General features: G+C 41.5%; 1 long non-coding RNA gene across 1 annotated transcript in view; it reads left to right on the top strand.

Moving 5' to 3' along the window:
• The window catches only part of LOC140638165 (uncharacterized), a 29013-nt gene extending 10936 nt beyond the window's left edge, over window positions 1-18077 (top strand). The window contains exons 2-4 of the long non-coding RNA XR_012035341.1: window positions 7967-8036; window positions 15722-15784; window positions 17378-18077. This is a non-coding gene — a long non-coding RNA (uncharacterized lncRNA). The remainder of the gene's footprint in view (window positions 1-7966; window positions 8037-15721; window positions 15785-17377) is intronic.
• The last annotated feature ends 302 nt before the right edge of the window (window positions 18078-18379 follow it).

The raw sequence follows: 18379 nt of genomic DNA, 5'->3' as shown, positions 1-18379 counted from the left end.
ATTTGGGGAATATAAATAATAGTGAAAGGGAATAGAAGGGAAGGGAGAAGAAATGGGTAGGAAATATTAGAAAGGGAGACAGAACATAAAGACTCCTAACTCTGGGAAACGAAGGGGGTGGAAGGGGAGGAGGGCGGGGGGTGGGGGTGAATGGGTGACGGGCACTGAGGGGGGCACTTGACGGGATGAGCACAGGGTGTTATTCTGTATGTTGGCAAATTGAACACCAATAAAAAATAAATTTATTATTAAAAAAAAAGAACCATCATAACCAAGACACGTCTTGGTTAAGTTATTGAGTTCTTCAGGCACCAGAAAGAAAAATTTATCAACTAACTTAAAATGTGTGGGTTGATGAAGGGGTAGTGAGTACTCACTGGCCTCAAATATTCCCACAATAATATTTGATGTCAGAGCACAATAGAGCAATGCCTACTATCTAAGGCTAAGTTTTTCTGGAAGTAGTTGATATGAGAGTAATTTATTTGGGAGTGGAATCCAGGAAGGAGGAATAAAAGATGAAAGAATCAAGCAGGGAGAAAAGGGAGGAACACTACAAAAATATATTAAGTTGGTTATTGCTAGAGGCCATTGGATGCTCAGTCCCTTGGGAGTGTCTTAGAAGTCTTATGAAATGTGTTTCTAGACCACCCAGAGAAGGAAAGTGCAAAGACCGTGGTCCTTTGACATCCCAGAGATGAGATTAACTCCTCTGCATGTGTAGGTTGTCAATACTTTAGTGGAAGCCTATATCTATGAAGCCCCATATAAGGAGCCAGAAACGCATCACACATGCCTGAAGCAAGGTACTACAACTCCATGAAGGTGATTGAAACTTATGCAGATGGCTTGTTGCAGTTGTGGCTGAAGTTAAAAAGTAAGGCAGTGAAAATTTGAAATAGTGCTAAGAGGTTTTGTCTACACCTACAGAGTTCTGATGAAAAGAAAGTATTAACCTGTCATATCATACTCTGCTGAGAAATTTTGCAAGTAAAAAAGGAACAGGCAGACATTCTCACATGTGAGGGGACTCTGTCTGTAGCAGCCACAACACAACTTAAATAAAACTTTTCAGCTGCAAAATCAGCCAACAACAACAACAGTAACAAAAAGTAAATGAAAAGCCATAGGAGCAGAAATATCTCAATATGCAATGGCATATTTTTTTTCTAAAAAGAACTGATATAAAATTTTAAGAAAATGAGTGAGCCAAGAACTCTATGTCTAACAAGCTATAGATCAAGTATAAAAGCAATAGTCAGGCATTTTCATACCTGTGGGAAAACAGAAGACCACAACTTCAAGCCCTTCTTGGTAAGCAAAACCAAAACAAAGGAGGAGATGAACTGGAGAATTCAGTGTTAGAGAAACTGTAGTAAAAGTACTCATCATGAGCATTGTGTTAATTTAAACATAAAAGTTTAGTTCTAAAAAAAAAAAGGTTTAGTTCTATAAAATGAAGTGATATTAAAATTTTTGAGCAAATGAAAATAACAAAGTCTAGAGGTGAAAGTATTGGAAGAGTGTTAAATGTTTAGTTTTCATACCTCTAATATTGAAGCATGAGCTTAAACACATAAGTCCAGCTCCTATTTTCCATCATCTTTCATTCTTTTTCTTTTTTTTTTATTATTTATGATAGTCACAGAGAGAGAGAGAGAGAGGCAGAGACACAGGCAGAGGGAGAAGCAGGCTCCAAGCACCGGGAGCCCGATGTGGGATTCGATCCCGGGTTTCCAGGATCGCACCCTGGGGCAAAGGCAGGCGCCAAACCGCTGCGCCACCCAGGGATCCCTCATCTTTCATTCTTAACCCAATTCTTTGCTTTCCTTTGAGGCACATCAGATGGATTTGTATATTCTATTTTCAATTCTTTTCCTTCCATTCTTTATTAAACCTACTCCACTCAAGCTTTTGCCACCAAGCAAGGTACTGCCTCTGCTCTGGGTATGACTGACATGTTGAATCTCATGGTCACTCACAGAGCACACCCTACTTAACCAAACTGGCTGTATTAGACACAGTTGATCACTTTTTCCTCTTTCCAGACTCTTGAACTCTCTTGTGTTCTCCCTCATGCATCTCTCCCTCTTTGGTCTTCATTACTCATTGCTACTTTTCTCTGCAGCCTCTGGAATGCCCAGGGCTCAGCCCTTGGACTCTTTCCTTTCCCTTTCCACACTTATCTCATAAAGATCTCATCCAGTTTATTGACTTTAAATATTAACTACATTTCAACCTCCAAAACTTTCATGTCCACCTGCCTTCTCAACATTTCCTACTAGAAATCCAATAGGAATCTTAATTTAACATGTCCAAAACTGAGATCATAATCCTCCTCCAGAACCCTTCAGCTTTCTCATTTCAGTCAATGGCAACTCTATATTTGTAATTTCTCAGGTCAAAATGCTAGGATTATTCTTGAATCCTTCCCTCTCCCAGCCATACTCTACATACAGTCCATGAAGAAATCTGTTTAGTTAAAAAAAAAAAAAAAGCTTTAAAACAGAGCCTAAATTCAATAACTTCTGACCACTCTCTCCTGCTGCTACCCTATTCTGAGCCATCATCTCTCGCCTAAATCACTGCAATAGCCTCCAAGCTACATTCTCAGCAAAGCAGCCAAATTATTTTAAAATAGAAGTAAAATCATTTGTCTGCTTAAAAGCTTTCAATGTCTCCTCATTGCTTCAAAATAAAGGCAGAAGTCTTTATAATGCTCTGTAAAGCCTTAAGCCATGGATCTGCAAGCTACTGTCTGAGGGCCAAATGTGACCTTTGCTTATTTTTTGTACAGTAGCCTGGGAGCTAAGAATGATTTTTACATTTTCAAATGAGTGGGGAAAAAAAAAAAACAAAGAAGGACATGTAGTGACACATGAAAATTATGCAAAATTCAAATTTCAGCATCCATAAATAACCTTTTATTGGAACACAGCCATGCATATTCGTTTATGCATTGTCTCTGGCTGCTTTCACCACTACAACAGCAGGGTTGAGTAGTAGCAGTGAGACCATATGGCCCACAAAGCCTAAAATATTTACTAACTGGCCCTTTACAGAACAAGTTTGCCAACTGCTGCTTTAAACAATCTGTTCACTCCTGACGATATCTCTTATAACTTGCTCCTCAACCCCCTCTGCCTTTGCTCCCTTTTCTCCAGACTGGTCTCCTTCAGTATGTCAGTAATTTTTCCTTAGGAGCTTTGTATGAATCTTTCCCACCACAACACTGTCCCCCAGATAGCCACAAGGCTAACATCTTCATCCCTTTATTCAGTTAATTTGTGAGCTCCATATAAAATGAAAACGTGGGACCCCATGTTCAAAAATTATTAAGAATCCGACACGTTAACAGCAGAGCATTAAAGCAAGCACGTAGGTAATGCACCTAAGAAACTGGCTGACCACCCCATTTCAAACAGTGACTTCTCCCCTGGAAGCCTCCAGCCCCTGTTCCTTCCATTTTTTTTATAACACTTTTCAGCATCCAGCATACTGTATAGTTCATGTATTTATTATATTTATTATTTAATATCTGCCTTCCTGGCTAAAATGTAAGCTCCATGATGGACAGGGATCTTTCTCTCATTTTTGTATTCTAATACATTGAATTGTGCCTGAAATCTAGTAGGTGCTCAGTAAGTAATTATATAAATTTTATTGAAAAAGTGTATGAAATTCAGCAATTTTCATATTATTATTTTAAACTCAAGTAAAATAAAATACTTTGTTATTATAAAGAGCATTTCTACTTGTGATTTACAAAATTATTCTGTCTCTTCTTTCATTTGTACAAATAATGGCTAATGAATACATGACACTAATAAGTACTAAGAAATATAGCTGATGGAGATAACCTTCTAGGGAACTGCTGTTTTTATTTTGTAACTTTGTAGTATTTTTAACTCCTAATTTATGTACATGTATTATTTCCGCCAAAACTAAGGTTGATCTTTAAAAAGATAAAGGGTAAGAATTGAAAAAAGTTGTGTGAGTCCTCAGATTGAAAATGACATTGTCAAAGGGAAAAAAATAAAACCATACCTAAACAGAAAATTAAATATAAACTAAAATAGTGAAGCTGCAGAACTTCATTGAAGAGAAATGTAAATCTTGGTAAGAAAGGGGAAAGAAATAACAATGATTAAATTGACATATACTTCAATGAATCCTTTTCTTATCTTCAAAAACCATAGCATAAAGCTCTTCAGAGCAAAGCATTCTTCATTATTAGAGATATGATTTAGGGAGTAAAAACAGGCAAAATGGGAAAAGTAGCCTTCATCCAGGACTCTGTCCTATTGATTTTATTTCGGTCTGGTATGCTTATTTGTGCAAAACTTTGTAAGCACTGAGGGATCTTCGTCTAGCCAGGTCTGCATGTTCCCAGTTGCTCTCACTGTTGATTTATACTATCTAGGTAGAATTTTCTTGACTTCTGCTAAAATAAGAAAGTGTGATGTTTATCTGCAATACACCTACTAACTCTAATCCTTTTATTACTGTAGTTGGTATTTGTCGTTTGTGGTCATCCAACATCTTTGTACACTATACCTACGGTTTGATAATTTCTTCCTTGTGAATCCCACTTTTCCAAGTAGAAGTAAGAAACTTATATTTCCTGTCTCCCACACAGCTAGTGAGCAGGCCTGTGACCCACAATCTGCCAATCAGTGGGAGTCTTGCATTACAAAGTAAGTAACATGAGAAGTGGCCTTATGTGAGAGAATCCACCTTCCAAGAAGTGCAATGGCGAATGTGACTTATTCTTCCAGGGCAGCACTGGTAAGCTGCTGACGTCCAGTACTGAGTGTCATTGGTTGTAGACAGACACTGTGCTATCTCAACTAGAGCTGCTCCCACAGTAGAAAGGCACTGTTTCTCTCAGTCTCTCAGTCTTCCAGAGATTCTGTGGGTCAAAACACATCTTTAATAAGCTCCATTAGCCTGAGTATAATTTATTATACTAAACTAAGAACTCTGACCATGTATAAAAAGCCTACAGGGGCACCTGGGTGGCTCAGCAGTTGAGCACCTGCCTTTGGCTCAGGTCATGGTCCCAGGATCCTAGGATTGAGTCCTATATCAGGCTCCCCGCAGGAAGCCTGCTTCTCCTTCTTCCTATGTCTCTGCCTCTGTCTCTCTGTCTCTCATGAATAAATAAATAATTTTTTTTTAAAAAAAGGCCTACAGCTAACATTATACTCAATGGTAAAAAGCTGAAAGCTTTCCCTGTATGATCAGGAATAAGGCAAGGATTCCTCCTTTTGCCGCTTCTACTTGACATAATACTGGAAGTCCTAGCCAGAGACATTAGGCAAGACAAAGAAGTAAACATCTTCACAGCAAAAAAACAATCAGCACAATGAAAAGGCAACCTACATAATGGAAGAAAAAAAAAATACTTGCAAACCATAAATTGAGGGTTGATATCCAAAATATATAAAGAACTCCTATAACTCAAAAACAAAAAACCCTCCAAAAAATCCAACTTAAAAATAGGCAAAAATGTTCAAAGAAATCATCTAAAGGTACATGACCAAAAGGTAGATGAAAAGATGCTCCACATCACCAATCATCAGGGAAGTGCAAATCAAAACCATATTGAGATACCACCTCACACCTGTTAGAGTGGCTATCAGTAAGACACAAGAACAAGTGTTTACAAGAATGTGGAGAAAAGAAAAATGCTTGTGCACTGTTGGTAGGAATGTACATTGGCTCAGCCACAGTGGAAAACAGTAAGGAAGTTCATAAAAAAATTAAAAATAGAACCACTGGCAATTTCATTTCTGGGTCTGTATCCAAAGGAAATGAACATAGGATATTGAAAAGACATCTGCACTCCATGTTATTGCAGCATTATTCACAGTATACAAGATAATGGAAACAAAAATGTCTGTCAACAGATGAATGGATGAAGATGTGACATCTATATGTCTACATCTATCTATCTATCTATCTATCTATCATCTGTCTATATATGGTACACAATATACACAAATACTCACAGGCACACATGCAATGGAAAATTATTTAGCCATGAAACAGAAGGAATCCTGCCATTTGTAACATGGATGGATCTTGAGGACATTATGCTAAGTGAACGAAGTCACAAAAAGACAAATACTTAATGATTTCATTTATACAAGGTACCTAAAGTAGCCAAACTCTTCGAAACAGAAATTAGAATGGTGGATACCAGGGGCTGGGGGTGAGGGAAAAGGGGCAGCTGCTGTTCAATGTGTATAGACTTTCAGTTTTTCAAGATGAAAGTTCTAGAGATCTGTGGCATAATAATGTGATTACAGTTATCCCTAATGAACCGTACACTTAAAATTGATTAAGATGTGGGACACTTGGGTATCTCAGTCAGTTAAGAGTCTTCCTTTGGCTCAGGTCATTGTCCCTGGGTCCTGGGATCAAGCCCCAGGTGGGGCTCCCTACTTCTCCCTCTCCCTCTGCAGCTACTCACTGCTTATGTTTCCTCTCTGTGTGTGTCAAATGAATAAATAAAATCTTTTTAAAAAAATGGTTAAGGTAGAAAATTTTATGTTATGTGCTCTAAAAAAAAACAAAATTAAGAACCCTGATTAATACAACCTCTAGTTTTTAAAAGTTACTTAAGCTCATATTTTAACTTTATTTTGGATAATAAAGCTTTATTTGTTTGGGTTCAGTTCATGAACACTTTCTAAACAAGTTCTCTGATCATCAGGCAGACTAAAGATGAGTATGTCTCATACTCATTGAACAAGTGACACACAGAGGCGATGGGGACAAGCTGTCACTCACCAAGACATCTGTGGGATCTCATAGCCAGACTAGATGTTGGAGATGCCAGTGATTACCATGGCAGTAACCATCAACTTGGGCTTGTTGATCTGCTTGGCTTCCTATTCATAAGCTTCACATGTTTCTTATATACAAATAGGAGAAAGTCTATGAGTATCAACTCTGAGTTGACTTCCATGACTACTCTTTGAATTAAATTAACCTTTCCCATTTTTCATTCTTCAGTATCCTTACTGGAATAGGATCCTCCATCTCCAACTGAGATCATAACAAGCTAGGTTTTCAGTGATTTTTCATAGGAGACTAGCTGTGGGCTTTCCAGTCAAAATGATATGGAATATGGATCCCCTGTACCAGGAAAGTGAAGAAATGCTTGTCCTGAGGAGAGGTTCCATGAGAGCCGGAGTACTCCCATTCCTCCCAATGCAGGAATTTGATGACTGAGGCAATGAAGTTCTGCAGTTCTCAGAAGTGGAAACCATGGCAGAGAAGTTGAGGGAAACGCAAAGAAGACATGCCTTGGTGGTCCCAGTACCTTGTAGTAAAATCTGTAGGAAGTCATATCAAAAAACAGTCTAAACTTCTAGACACCAAAAGCCAGAAGAGTTTTTCAGGTGGCTGTTTCTGAGGGAAAAAAAGCAAAGATTTGTTGGTCAGAACAAAAGATCATTCATTTCAACATTAGTTATAAGGATTGAGAAGGCAGGAAAAGTCTGATGCAGTCTCTCATACTGGTTTTCTTCATTCTCATTGTTATTGTGAGAGTGGTTGGAGTAGGTGGCCTGGGATTGGTATGTTTCAATGTCTCTACAGTTGCAATTACTCCCCTTGGAGTGAAGTCCCTAAGGACACCAAGTGTGTCATCAATGCCAGCTTTATGTGGTTTCCAAGTGGAAGATTGTTTTCATCTGAGTCTACAAGTACTTGGACTTTGCTAAATTTCCTTGGCAACTGAACTAATTGACAACCACCTCTTGAAAGCCATCCATTCCTCTTAATTTTAGAGTCACCACTCTGCTGGAAATAATAAGAAAGCTTGGAACTGAACTGTGTTCTGCTTTGTTGGCCTATTTGGAATTGCAGCCTAGAGCCTACTCTGGAAGGTTTTGCTCAAACTGTTCTTGAAGGTTAAAGGATTTTGATCCTTTCACTATTTACTCATTTTCAGGTCATTGAAAGCTTCCCGGAGTAACATACTGCATTCACAGACAGTGATCTCATCTTGTATCCCACTTCAGGTGAGTACAGAGGCAGGGGTTGATAACCTCAGGGTTGAAGTGCCTCAGGCCTGACCAGTACTAGGCCCAGGTGGTGAAGTAGTGTCAGCTGGTAGGCAGAACCTTTTACTGGAAGAATGAGAAACTATTGCAGGAAAGCTGCCCAGAGGACCATAAGTAGCTTCAGAAAACACAGATTTCCGGATAACTTTCCTGTTTAAGTCTCAAAGGGAGGGGGAAGATCTGCATGAGAACCTTGTGTACTGTGGCAAACCCATAATTAGCAGGCAATTCAGGAAGATATCTCTTAGAGGTGGCTCTGTCCCTCCAAGGGAAAATGAAAGAACCTTAGAAATCAATGTCATAAGCCTGAAATGAAAACTTATAGTTAGTAAACTGTGATTTAGACGTATTCTAGCCTCTTCTACATGTTAACAATAGCAATTACTAATGCTTACTCAGCACTTTTATATACCAAGCACTGCTCTGAGTAATTTACTAAATTCATTTATTAATCCTCACCAAAACCCTATGAGGTAAGTCCTATTATTACTTCCATTTTATCCATTTGGAAATTAAACGCAGAAAGGATAATGGTGGAAGTCTACCCAGCACTTAAAGCTAGCTCCCGGGGATCCCTGGGTGGCGCAGAGGTTTGGCGCCTGCCTTTGGCCCAGGGCGCGATCCTGGAGACCAGGGATCGAATCCCACGTCGGGCTCCTGGTGCATGGAGCCTGCTTCTCCCTCTGCCTATGTCTCTGCCTCTCTCTCTCTCTCTCTCTCTCTCTCTCTCTCTCTCCCCCCCCCCACCATGTGTGACTATCATAAATAAATAAAAATTAAAAGAATAAAAATAAAAAGCTAGCTCCCTAAGGAGAATCTCACCTGGGGAAATTCGCCATCTACTAGCAGTCAAGAGTCCTGGCTTCCGCTGCGGATTCCTCCACAAACTCCGTATCTCCTAGGATGAGTCCTACGGCTTACCTCTTAGTTAACTGGTCTGTGAGCTGGGGTGTTAATGCCTTTCCTGTCCACCTCTCAGGGAAGAGCTGTTTTAAAGACCCAGTAAGATGAAGATTTGAAAACGCTTTAACAGCGCTGAAGGCAACATGTGTATGGCTTCTCCATATTATTTTTCATTGTTAACATTCATTTTTAAGACCAGTTGGTTTCAGCTTTGGGATTTTTAGGTCCATGATCCCAATCTTGTAAATTTGGTTAAGGAATTTCAAACTCTCTAAAAAGATTAATTAATGACCTTTGTTTGAAGTAGAAGGACAAAGGGCCATTCTGAATTTCCAAATTATGAAGACAAAGACAAATAATATGGTGATCCATCGCAAGAATGCATACCTATGCCAACTGCAAACAAAATAAGCAGATATTTTTTTTAAAATATTTTATTTATTCATGAGAGACACACACACAGAGAGGCAGAGACACAGGCAGAGCGAGAAGCAGGCCCCATGCCGGGAGTCCGACGTGGGACTCGATCCGGGACTCCAGGACCACACCCTGAGCCGAAGCAGAGGCCCAACCACTAAGCCACCCAGACCTCCCCACAAGAAGCAGATCTTAAAGCGACATGGAGAATAATAGAACTAGAGGAAGAGCAGACTTTGTAAACTAGTGCTTCACTTATAGTAGGAAAATTTTATTGTTTTACTCCATGAGTCGTTTTAATACTCTCTATAGACTCCCAACCTACTGAGGCTGATAAAGCTTCATGGTTTCTTCTGGAAGCCCACTCCCCTATTCTCCCATTCATGAGATCATTAAGGTACCATAGCCTTGAGGCTTTCGAAGGAAGGGAGGATGCGGGGCAGTCCCCTATCACTGGGGAGGAGACTATGTCCCTGTACTTTTGCCAAAGATAATCATCTCAGGTAATTTGTTTGAAACTTTTAAAGGGGCAAAACAATAAGAGGGAGAGAGTGTCTCACAGACACAGAGTTGTGATGGTTCTTGCCGGTGAGGACAGTAAGATTGGTCATCCTGCTTCAGTAGTAGACACCACCCCATCAAACCTACCTTCTAAGACTCTCCTCCTCTCTCATGACTTATCAGATTCTTCTTTTTTGTGATTGCCTCTAAAGTAAATGTTGACCTTGGTAGTGCTCACAAAGCTCAAACCAATTTAAGAGCCCCATTGTTGGCCAGGAAACGATACTATCTTGATTTTACTTTATGAGAAAAGATTGGCCTCAAGCCCAGGAACCACACCTTTAAGCTCCATTACAGAGTACGTTACATAATTCAAAATGGTTTATGTAGTGGGTTATGCTCTGTTTGATAGTGAAGCACTATTTCACACTTTCTTTGATGGGCAGAAGCATTGACTACATTTGTATTCATTCATTGTTTGCAGTCATTATTTGCATTCATTCAATGTAAGAAGAAAGGTCCCTCCTTAAGCAAAGGCATAGAGGCATGTAGCCTATTCTGTCATTTTGCCCCCAAATTCATTATTACTTCTTTTACTCCTCTTTATTTCCCTGTTCCTATTCTTCCTACTTTCTCCTAGACTTCTTTTGTTGAAGTGGCCCTAGCTTTGTTTCTCTCTGCTCAGGCTCTATCCCACAGTCTTGGCTGCCCCCAGCATAGCAGACCTGCCCACCAGACCCTGAGCCTAATGAGTGCCCCTCCCCAGGTGGGTTTTTCACCTAGTCCAGCACTCTTCCCATTGTCATTTCTGTAAATGGTTCCAAATTTCTCCTGGTTACTGAGGCTCACAGCACAGTAGTCTCTCTGACTTATCCCTTCCTCTACTCTCCACAACCCATTGATCACCAAGATATAGTGCTCTTCCCCTTTGGTGCCAGAGTGTCTCCTCTTCTCAGTACCCTCCATTCCATTATCCACTACCACTGCTCTCAGAGTTTATCATCTGTGACACTGTACTGTGGCCTCACATTTCATTTCCTTTTAAATCTGGTCAGTATATGGCCCCAAGTCCCTAGTGGTGGTGGTGGTGGTGGTGATAGGGATTTTAATGGCTCCTCATTGCCGCATAGAGACAGTCCTTTCTCCTTCATCAGTGGGAATATGGGACAAGTGTGGAGCATTAAAAAATGGCCACAGTGATTTTGAGCTCTTTGTACTGGGAGACAGAGATTCTTCCCCCACCCTTTGAATCTGAGCTGGCCTTGTGATTTGCTTCGATTAACTGAATGCAGCTGGAGTGACACTGGTGATTTCAGGGCCTTGTCCGGAACAGTCCATGACGCTTTGGCTCTCACAGTCTTAGAATACCAAGATTGCCACGTGAGCAGGGCTAGATAGAGGAAATGTGAGAAACATGTGGCTAGTCATGCTCACGGCCCTAGCTGACAGCCGGGCAACTCCCAGAAGCCCATCTCCTTAACTGCCTCTGACCATAGATGCATGAGGGAGCCCAGCCAAGACCAATAGAAAAAGTACCCAGTTCAACCTAGGTCAAACTGCTGACCCATAGAGTAGTGAACCAATTGCTGCTGGCATCTTTAAATTTAAATTTCATTTTTTGAAATTTTAGTAAAAAACATATAGAATTTATCCTCTTTACCATTTTTAAGGGTATAGTTTAATAGTGTTTACTCTAATCCCATTGTTATGTAACAAATCTTTAGAACTTTTTCATCTTGCCAACAATTGGCTTATTTCACTCAGCATAATGTCCTCAAAGTTCACCCATGTTGTAGCAAGTGAAATTGTGGCTGTTTTAAAGGCATTATATTTTGAGGTGGTTTATTATGTAGCTAAAGTTAACATAAAAAGGGTGGTCTCAAAGAATCAGATTCGTTTAGTCTGGGAGAAGGACTTGAAATCAGGTGAAAATACCAGTTAGGATGTTAGTTGGAGGAAAAAAAGCCAGGGGAAAGACTTCAGAGCCAAACCACAAGTCATATAGGGAAGCTTAGGGCCTGGGGTAAGGCCCCTGGGTTCCCTAAATTGATCTTCAGAATGACATCAATGGAACGTTAAGTTCATGATGAATAGGAGTTCTTTGACTGATGATGTTGAAGAAATGCTATGTATGAGAAACTGCTCTTGGAAAATCCTTATTATCATTATATTAAGAGTCATGAGAGGGACACCTGGGTGGCTCAGTGGTTGAGCGTCTGCCTTGGCTCAGGTTGTGATCCTGGGGTCCTGGGATCGAGTCCTGCACTGAGTTCCCTGCAGGGAGCCTGCTTCTCCCTCTGCCTATCTCTGCCTCTCTCTCTGTGTCTCTCATGAATAAATAAACAAAATCTTAAAAAAAAAAAAAGTTGTGAGAAACCCTCTATGCTTATTCTGGCATTCCTTAAATGTGTTAATTTATGGAATTACCCCCCAAGTTTGAAACTTATGACGTTGCATTATCGTCCTACAGAACACATAATGAAGGGGCTAAGTGCAAACAGTGTTTCCCAAATCATTAAGCCATAGTATCCTTTTGTCATACGTATTTATTGATATCTTAGAGTCTATATTTCAAGAAACATTGCAGCTCTGTTCCATAGAAATATATTAAGAACCACATATGTAACTCTAATTTTTTAATAGCTACCTTCAGAAGAGTAAAATGGAACTGTTGAAATTAAATGTTTTATCTAATCTATCTATACTATTATCATTTCATCATGGGACTGCTCTACTCACTTATATAATTTATACATAAGTTATTGAGATTTTTTCCCCTAGTGAGTCTTCAAAATCTGAGGTGTATTTCATACTTAAATTCCCATCTCCATTTGGACTAGCCAGATTTCAAGTGTTCAGTAACCAGCTGTGACTAGTGGCTACTGTATTGGACAATCCGGCTCTAGAGAGCCTGGCAGAGAGCTCAGATATGGCTTTTCTGTTACAGGCTTCCCATAGGTTTGCTTTGATTGGTTGCAGTTAGGTCCTCCCTTTCTTCTGAGGGATGCTATTGGGAGCATCCATATATAAAATAGGCCTGTGTTTATTATAAGACTGTTCATCCTAACATTATACAGTGTTAGAGTTCTCTTTATAAATATCATGGGAGAAGTATATTTCTGCTCCTAGAATCTAAATTGTTTTGCTGTGTTCTTTTTTTCTGACTTTCTGGACAGTATAAATTGTGTAACTCACTTCCTATCTTTCATTAGCTACCAAAAGTATAGAATCAAATCTGTGGCCCACACATAGCATGAATATAGGATAGCATTTCCCCAAATGTGTTAAGTCTATTACTAGCTTACAAAATGCTAGTGTTATTTAGAACCCATTTTGTGAAATGCCTCAGCTGAAGGAAGTGGCCACCTATTGAGATCCAAATGATAACTCTGATAGGGAGGTAAAAAAAAAAAAAAAAAAAAAAGAGTGGAGTGAGGACCTAGAGACAGCAGTATAAGAATGGAACAAATGTCAGTGAGGAGACTTTGGTCTGGGCATCTGGTCCCACAGTCTTGCCTGATCAGTTCTGGGCACTTGGAAATTTTGACCAGAAGGTTTTTATTTATTTTTATTTTTATTTTATTTTTTGTATATGTTTTTATTGGAGTTCGATTTGCCAACATATAGCATATCACCCAGTGCTCATCCCGTCAAGTGCCCCCCTCAGTGCCCGTCACCCAGTCACCCCAACCCCCCGCACACCTCCCCTTCCACCACCCCTTGTTCCTTTCCCAGAGTTAGGAGTCTCTCATGTTCCATCACCCTCACTGATATTTTCACTCATTTTCTCTCCTTTCCCCTTTAATCCCTTTCACTATTTTTTATATTCCCCAAATGAATGAGACCATATAGTTTTTATTTATTTTTTTAAAGATTTATTTATTTATTTTATGATAGACAGAGAGAGAGAGAGAGAGAGGCAGAGACACAGGAGGAGGGAGAAGCAGGCTCCATGCCGGGTGCCCGACGCGGGACTCGATCCCAGGACTCCAGGATCGCGCCCTGGGCCAAAGGCAGGCGCCAAACGGTTGAGCCACCCAGGGATCCTCCCATATAGTTTTTATTTTTATTTTTTTTTTAAATTTTTATTTATTTATGATAGTCACACACACAGAGAGAGAGGCAGAGACACAGGCAGAGGGAGAAGCAGGCTCCATGCACCGGGAGCCCGATGTGGGATTCGATCCCGGGTCTCCAGGATCACGCCCCGGGCCAAAGGCAGGCGCCAAACCACTGCGCCACCCAGGGATCCCCCATATAGTTTTTAAACCCTGCCCCATGTTGCTGAGAATAGTGGTGACTGCCCCTGGCTACACGGTGGTGGCCCACATGGGCTAGCGCCCAGGGCCCAGAGAGTCCTTAGAGCCGCAGTGGCAGGCAGTGGTGCCAGTAAGGGTCTGTACTTCCCTGGTGAGTTTCCTGGGCAGAGCCTGACGCTCCCTCCAACCGGCTGAAGGTGCGCTATTTCCCTTGAATTCCGGCCAGCGTTTGTCTTGCTTGACGGCTCAGGCCACTTCAGGGATGTTGGATGCTCGCGCAGAGGTCCTGAAAAACTCTTAACAGCCTTTGGCAATAGATCACCCAGCCAGCGTCTGGAGGAAGGGCGCAGGTAGCTGCGAGAATTGTTTAGTGCACGAGGCATTGGTCACCGACACCTCCAATTCACGGAGTGTCACTTTACAGTTAGTCACCTCGTTACGGGGACAGGGATGGGGATTTCCTTGCTGGGCGCACCCCACCCTGTCGCCTTCTATCCCAAGCTGCCTTGCCCACAGGCCAGCTTCCTGCGGCCACTTCATCTCCATAAGCGGAGATTTCGGCGCCTCGGCCGAGCCCTCAGCTCAACGTTCCACCACCCTTGAAGACACTCCTTGAAGGGGTTGGGGAGAGGGCCCCCGCCACCCGCAGGATGGGGCCTGTAGAAGGGGCGGAGGGGAGGGAACGGAGCGCGGAGCCACAATGCGCTCTCCTGGCGGCCGCTAGGGGGCGGGGCGGACAGGGCCCGGGGGCGGGGCGGGGGCGGGGCGGACAGGGCCCAGGGGGGTGGGGCGGGGCGGACAGGGCCCGGGGGGCGGGGCGGGGGCGGGGCGGACAGGGGGCCGGGGGCGGGGCGGGGGCGGGGCGGACAGGGCCCGGGGCGGGGCGGGGGCGGGGCGGGGGCGGGGCGGACAGGGCCCGGGGGCGGGGCGGACAGGGCCCGGGGGCGGGGCGCTGGCTCCGCAGGGGAGGGCGCGGAGAGGTGTCTGGACTGTGCGGGCTCCGCGGTGGGGGCCTGTGCACCAGGGCTCCGGGGTCTGGGTGCGCTGCGCAGAAGTCGGGAGAGGGCGGCGGCGTCCGTGTGGCGCCCCGGGCCTGCGGCGCCAGCTCCCCAGGTCGGGTGCGGTCCGGGGCAGCCGTGTGCGCTGGGAGCGGGGGCGGCCTCGGGCTGCGGTTGGGGCGAGGGAAGGCGCGGCCGGCCGGGCTCTGGCCTGCGGACAGCGCCCGTCTAAGGATTGGCGGGAGGGGGCGTGGAGCCCAGGGCTGGGGAACCCCGAGGGCGCGGGGCGGTATGCGCCGAGCGCCGGGCTCTGTGATGCCAGGTCTGACCTACAATTCTGAATCCCTTCACGGAATCATCATCCAAACCCAGACATTGGAGAGTGAAAGGGACGTTGGAATTATTTCACTTTGGGAATATTGATTTTTGATTGCTTTGCTATACAAATAAACTTATTAAATACTTCCAATGAAACTTTTCAAAAATATATTTTCTAAAAAAATAATATACGTCTGCAGAGTAAATCGAAATTTAAAAATGTAATCATTTTTGTTATACATTGCAGACACTGTGGAAAATAGCATGGAGATTCCTCAAAAAATTAACACTAGAACTACCCTATGAACAGGTAATCATACTACTGGATATTTACTCCCCAAAATACAAAGACACTAATTCAAACGGATACATGCACCTCTGTGTTTATAGCAACATTATTTACAATAACCCCATTATGGAGGCACCTCAAACGTCCATCAATTGATGGAATAGATAAAGAAGATGTGATGTTTATATACAATAGAATATTATTTAGCTATAAAAAAGAGTGAAATCTTGCCATTTACAATGACGTAGATGGAGCTGGAGAGTATTATGCTAACTGAAATAAGTCAATCAGAGAAAACCAAATATATGATTTCACTCATATGTGGAATTTAAGAAACAAAACAAAAGAGCGAAGGAAAAGAGAGAGTGAAATAAAACAAGAAATAAACTCTTAACTATAGAAGACAAACTGAAGGTTTGTCTCACCAGAGGGGAGGTGAGTAGGGGAATGGGTGAAATAGGGGATGGGGATTAAAGAGTACACATATGATGAAAAGAAAAGAAAAGAAAATGATTTTAATAAAATGAACAATAATCTAACTAACTATTCTTGCTATATACTGATAAGTTTCAATCAGTTTCTCATCCATATTTCTAATTCAGTATCACTGACATTTTCTGAAGAATGGAGTTTTTCAATAGGGTTTTATTATTTTTAGTTTTTTTTCATAATATTTCCTGAAATCCTCAAAGTCGCTCTTCATAGTTAATTATTTTGAAAATGCTGATACCTTCTGTATGAGTTTACTAGGGCTGCCATAACAAAATGTTATAAACTGGGCAGCTTAAACAACAGAATTTTATTGTCTCAAAGTTCTGGAGGCTAGAAGTCCAAGATCAAGGTATCCGCTGGATTGGCTTCTTCTGAGGCCTCTCTCTTTGGCTTGTAGAGAGCCATCTTCTCCCTGTGTCTTCACATAGTCCCCTCTGTGTGTGTCTCAGTCCTAATATCCTCTTTCGTAAGGATACCAGTCATACTGGACTAGTCATGAGGGCCCACTCTAATGATTTTGTTTTACCAATTACCTCTTCACAGTTATCGGCCAGTTATTCTATGTATCTAAAAATATTTGAAAATTTCACTCTTTTTATTTTGTACAACAGAATGTTGCAGTTTGTTTTGGACACATCAATGAGTTATTTGTGGCCTACACTCAATCCCCAGGGCATTTCTACTTTGTATGTTGTTTTTCTTTTAATTTAGAAAAAAATATTGTTTTCACATAATGTACTCCATTAATATTGGACTTTATTATTATCATCAAAAGTTATTTTCAATGTTGAGCTTTTTCACTGAATTTACAATAGCACTTACAATAATGTCAGATGTTTCATGTTTGACAAAATGTGCCACCTGAGCCTTACTTTTAATTTATGAACTGGGTGAAAGAAATTCACCCATTTTTGCAGTTAACTTATCTGATTTTCTATCTGAAGCATCTGATCACTTTGATATCAATTTGATCTTACTTAAAAACTTGTGAATTAGTTCTGTAAATAGAGTTTCACTTTTATATGTGTACAAACACATACGGAACAAGAATAGAGAAAAAGGAAAAATTAATTTGGCACAGCTGTTACTAGATTCACCTAAATGTAAATTTATGCTTTACAGGGTGATATGAAAAACACCTTTGACAACTACCTTTACTAAGTCGTTCTCCTGAGGTAAAAATTCCCTTAAAATAATTAGTACTTTTGATGTAGATGCTGGTGCTTGTTCAGCAGATCTGTGTCTTTTGGTTTTCATGCAGTGTCAGACAGTTCCATGGCAGAGAGTAAATGCCAACTACTATCTTTATGCAAGTTATACATTCATCTGAACCTTCTTGGAAAATAGATATTGAATACTTAATTTTTCATTAAATAGGCATTTAAGTTTATTTTTCATATCTCATTACTGACAAAAGCATTTACTTGCAAAATAAAATATGTTTTCAAACAGTAAAATAAGTAAGTGGCTATAGATTTATGCCACACAAAAAGTGGCAAAGCCTGTAGCGAAAGCATTTGGACTATTCTACAAGCTCCATGGTAGGAATGCTTGGCTTCTGTTTCCTTATCATATTCCACATACCCCTAACCTAAAATTTCCCACATTTCCCACTGATCCCACTACTGGCGGCCTGAGGACTGTGCACTTCGCAGGCTATGTAAAGTTTCAGCCGTGGCACAAGGGGGGGTCACCAGCATCTTCCAACCAATCCTGGAGAACAGACTGATAGCTGAGCCTTGCCATGTCCACCCAAGCAAATGTCAGTCCATCAGTGATCATCCTGCCAGTGGTCACTGCAAGAGGCTATAATTTACACTTTGTCTGAAAGGGCCAGGAAAGGAAAAAATTGGTTATCACTAGTGAACATTTAGATGTAACCACGTGTTAAAAATAAGAACTCTTGTGTACAAAACACAGCAGAAAGTCAAAGTATAAAGTGGAAGTCTATAAAGCCCATTCCGATCATTTCATTCCAACCAGTGACAAAAACATTCTTATAAAATTGAAACACCAGCAAAATCAGTAAGTGAATGGGAGGCTGGAACCACAGTTAACAGGCAGGACCACCTTAAGCAGACCCAGATGACTACACATCCTGCTTCCCCTTACTATTCTTATGGC

Source organism: Canis lupus, chromosome 8 (assembly GCF_048164855.1).
Source record: "Canis lupus baileyi chromosome 8, mCanLup2.hap1, whole genome shotgun sequence".
Classification (NCBI taxonomy): Eukaryota; Metazoa; Chordata; class Mammalia; order Carnivora; family Canidae; genus Canis; species Canis lupus.
This window is presented reverse-complemented; position numbering and strand designations above follow the sequence as displayed.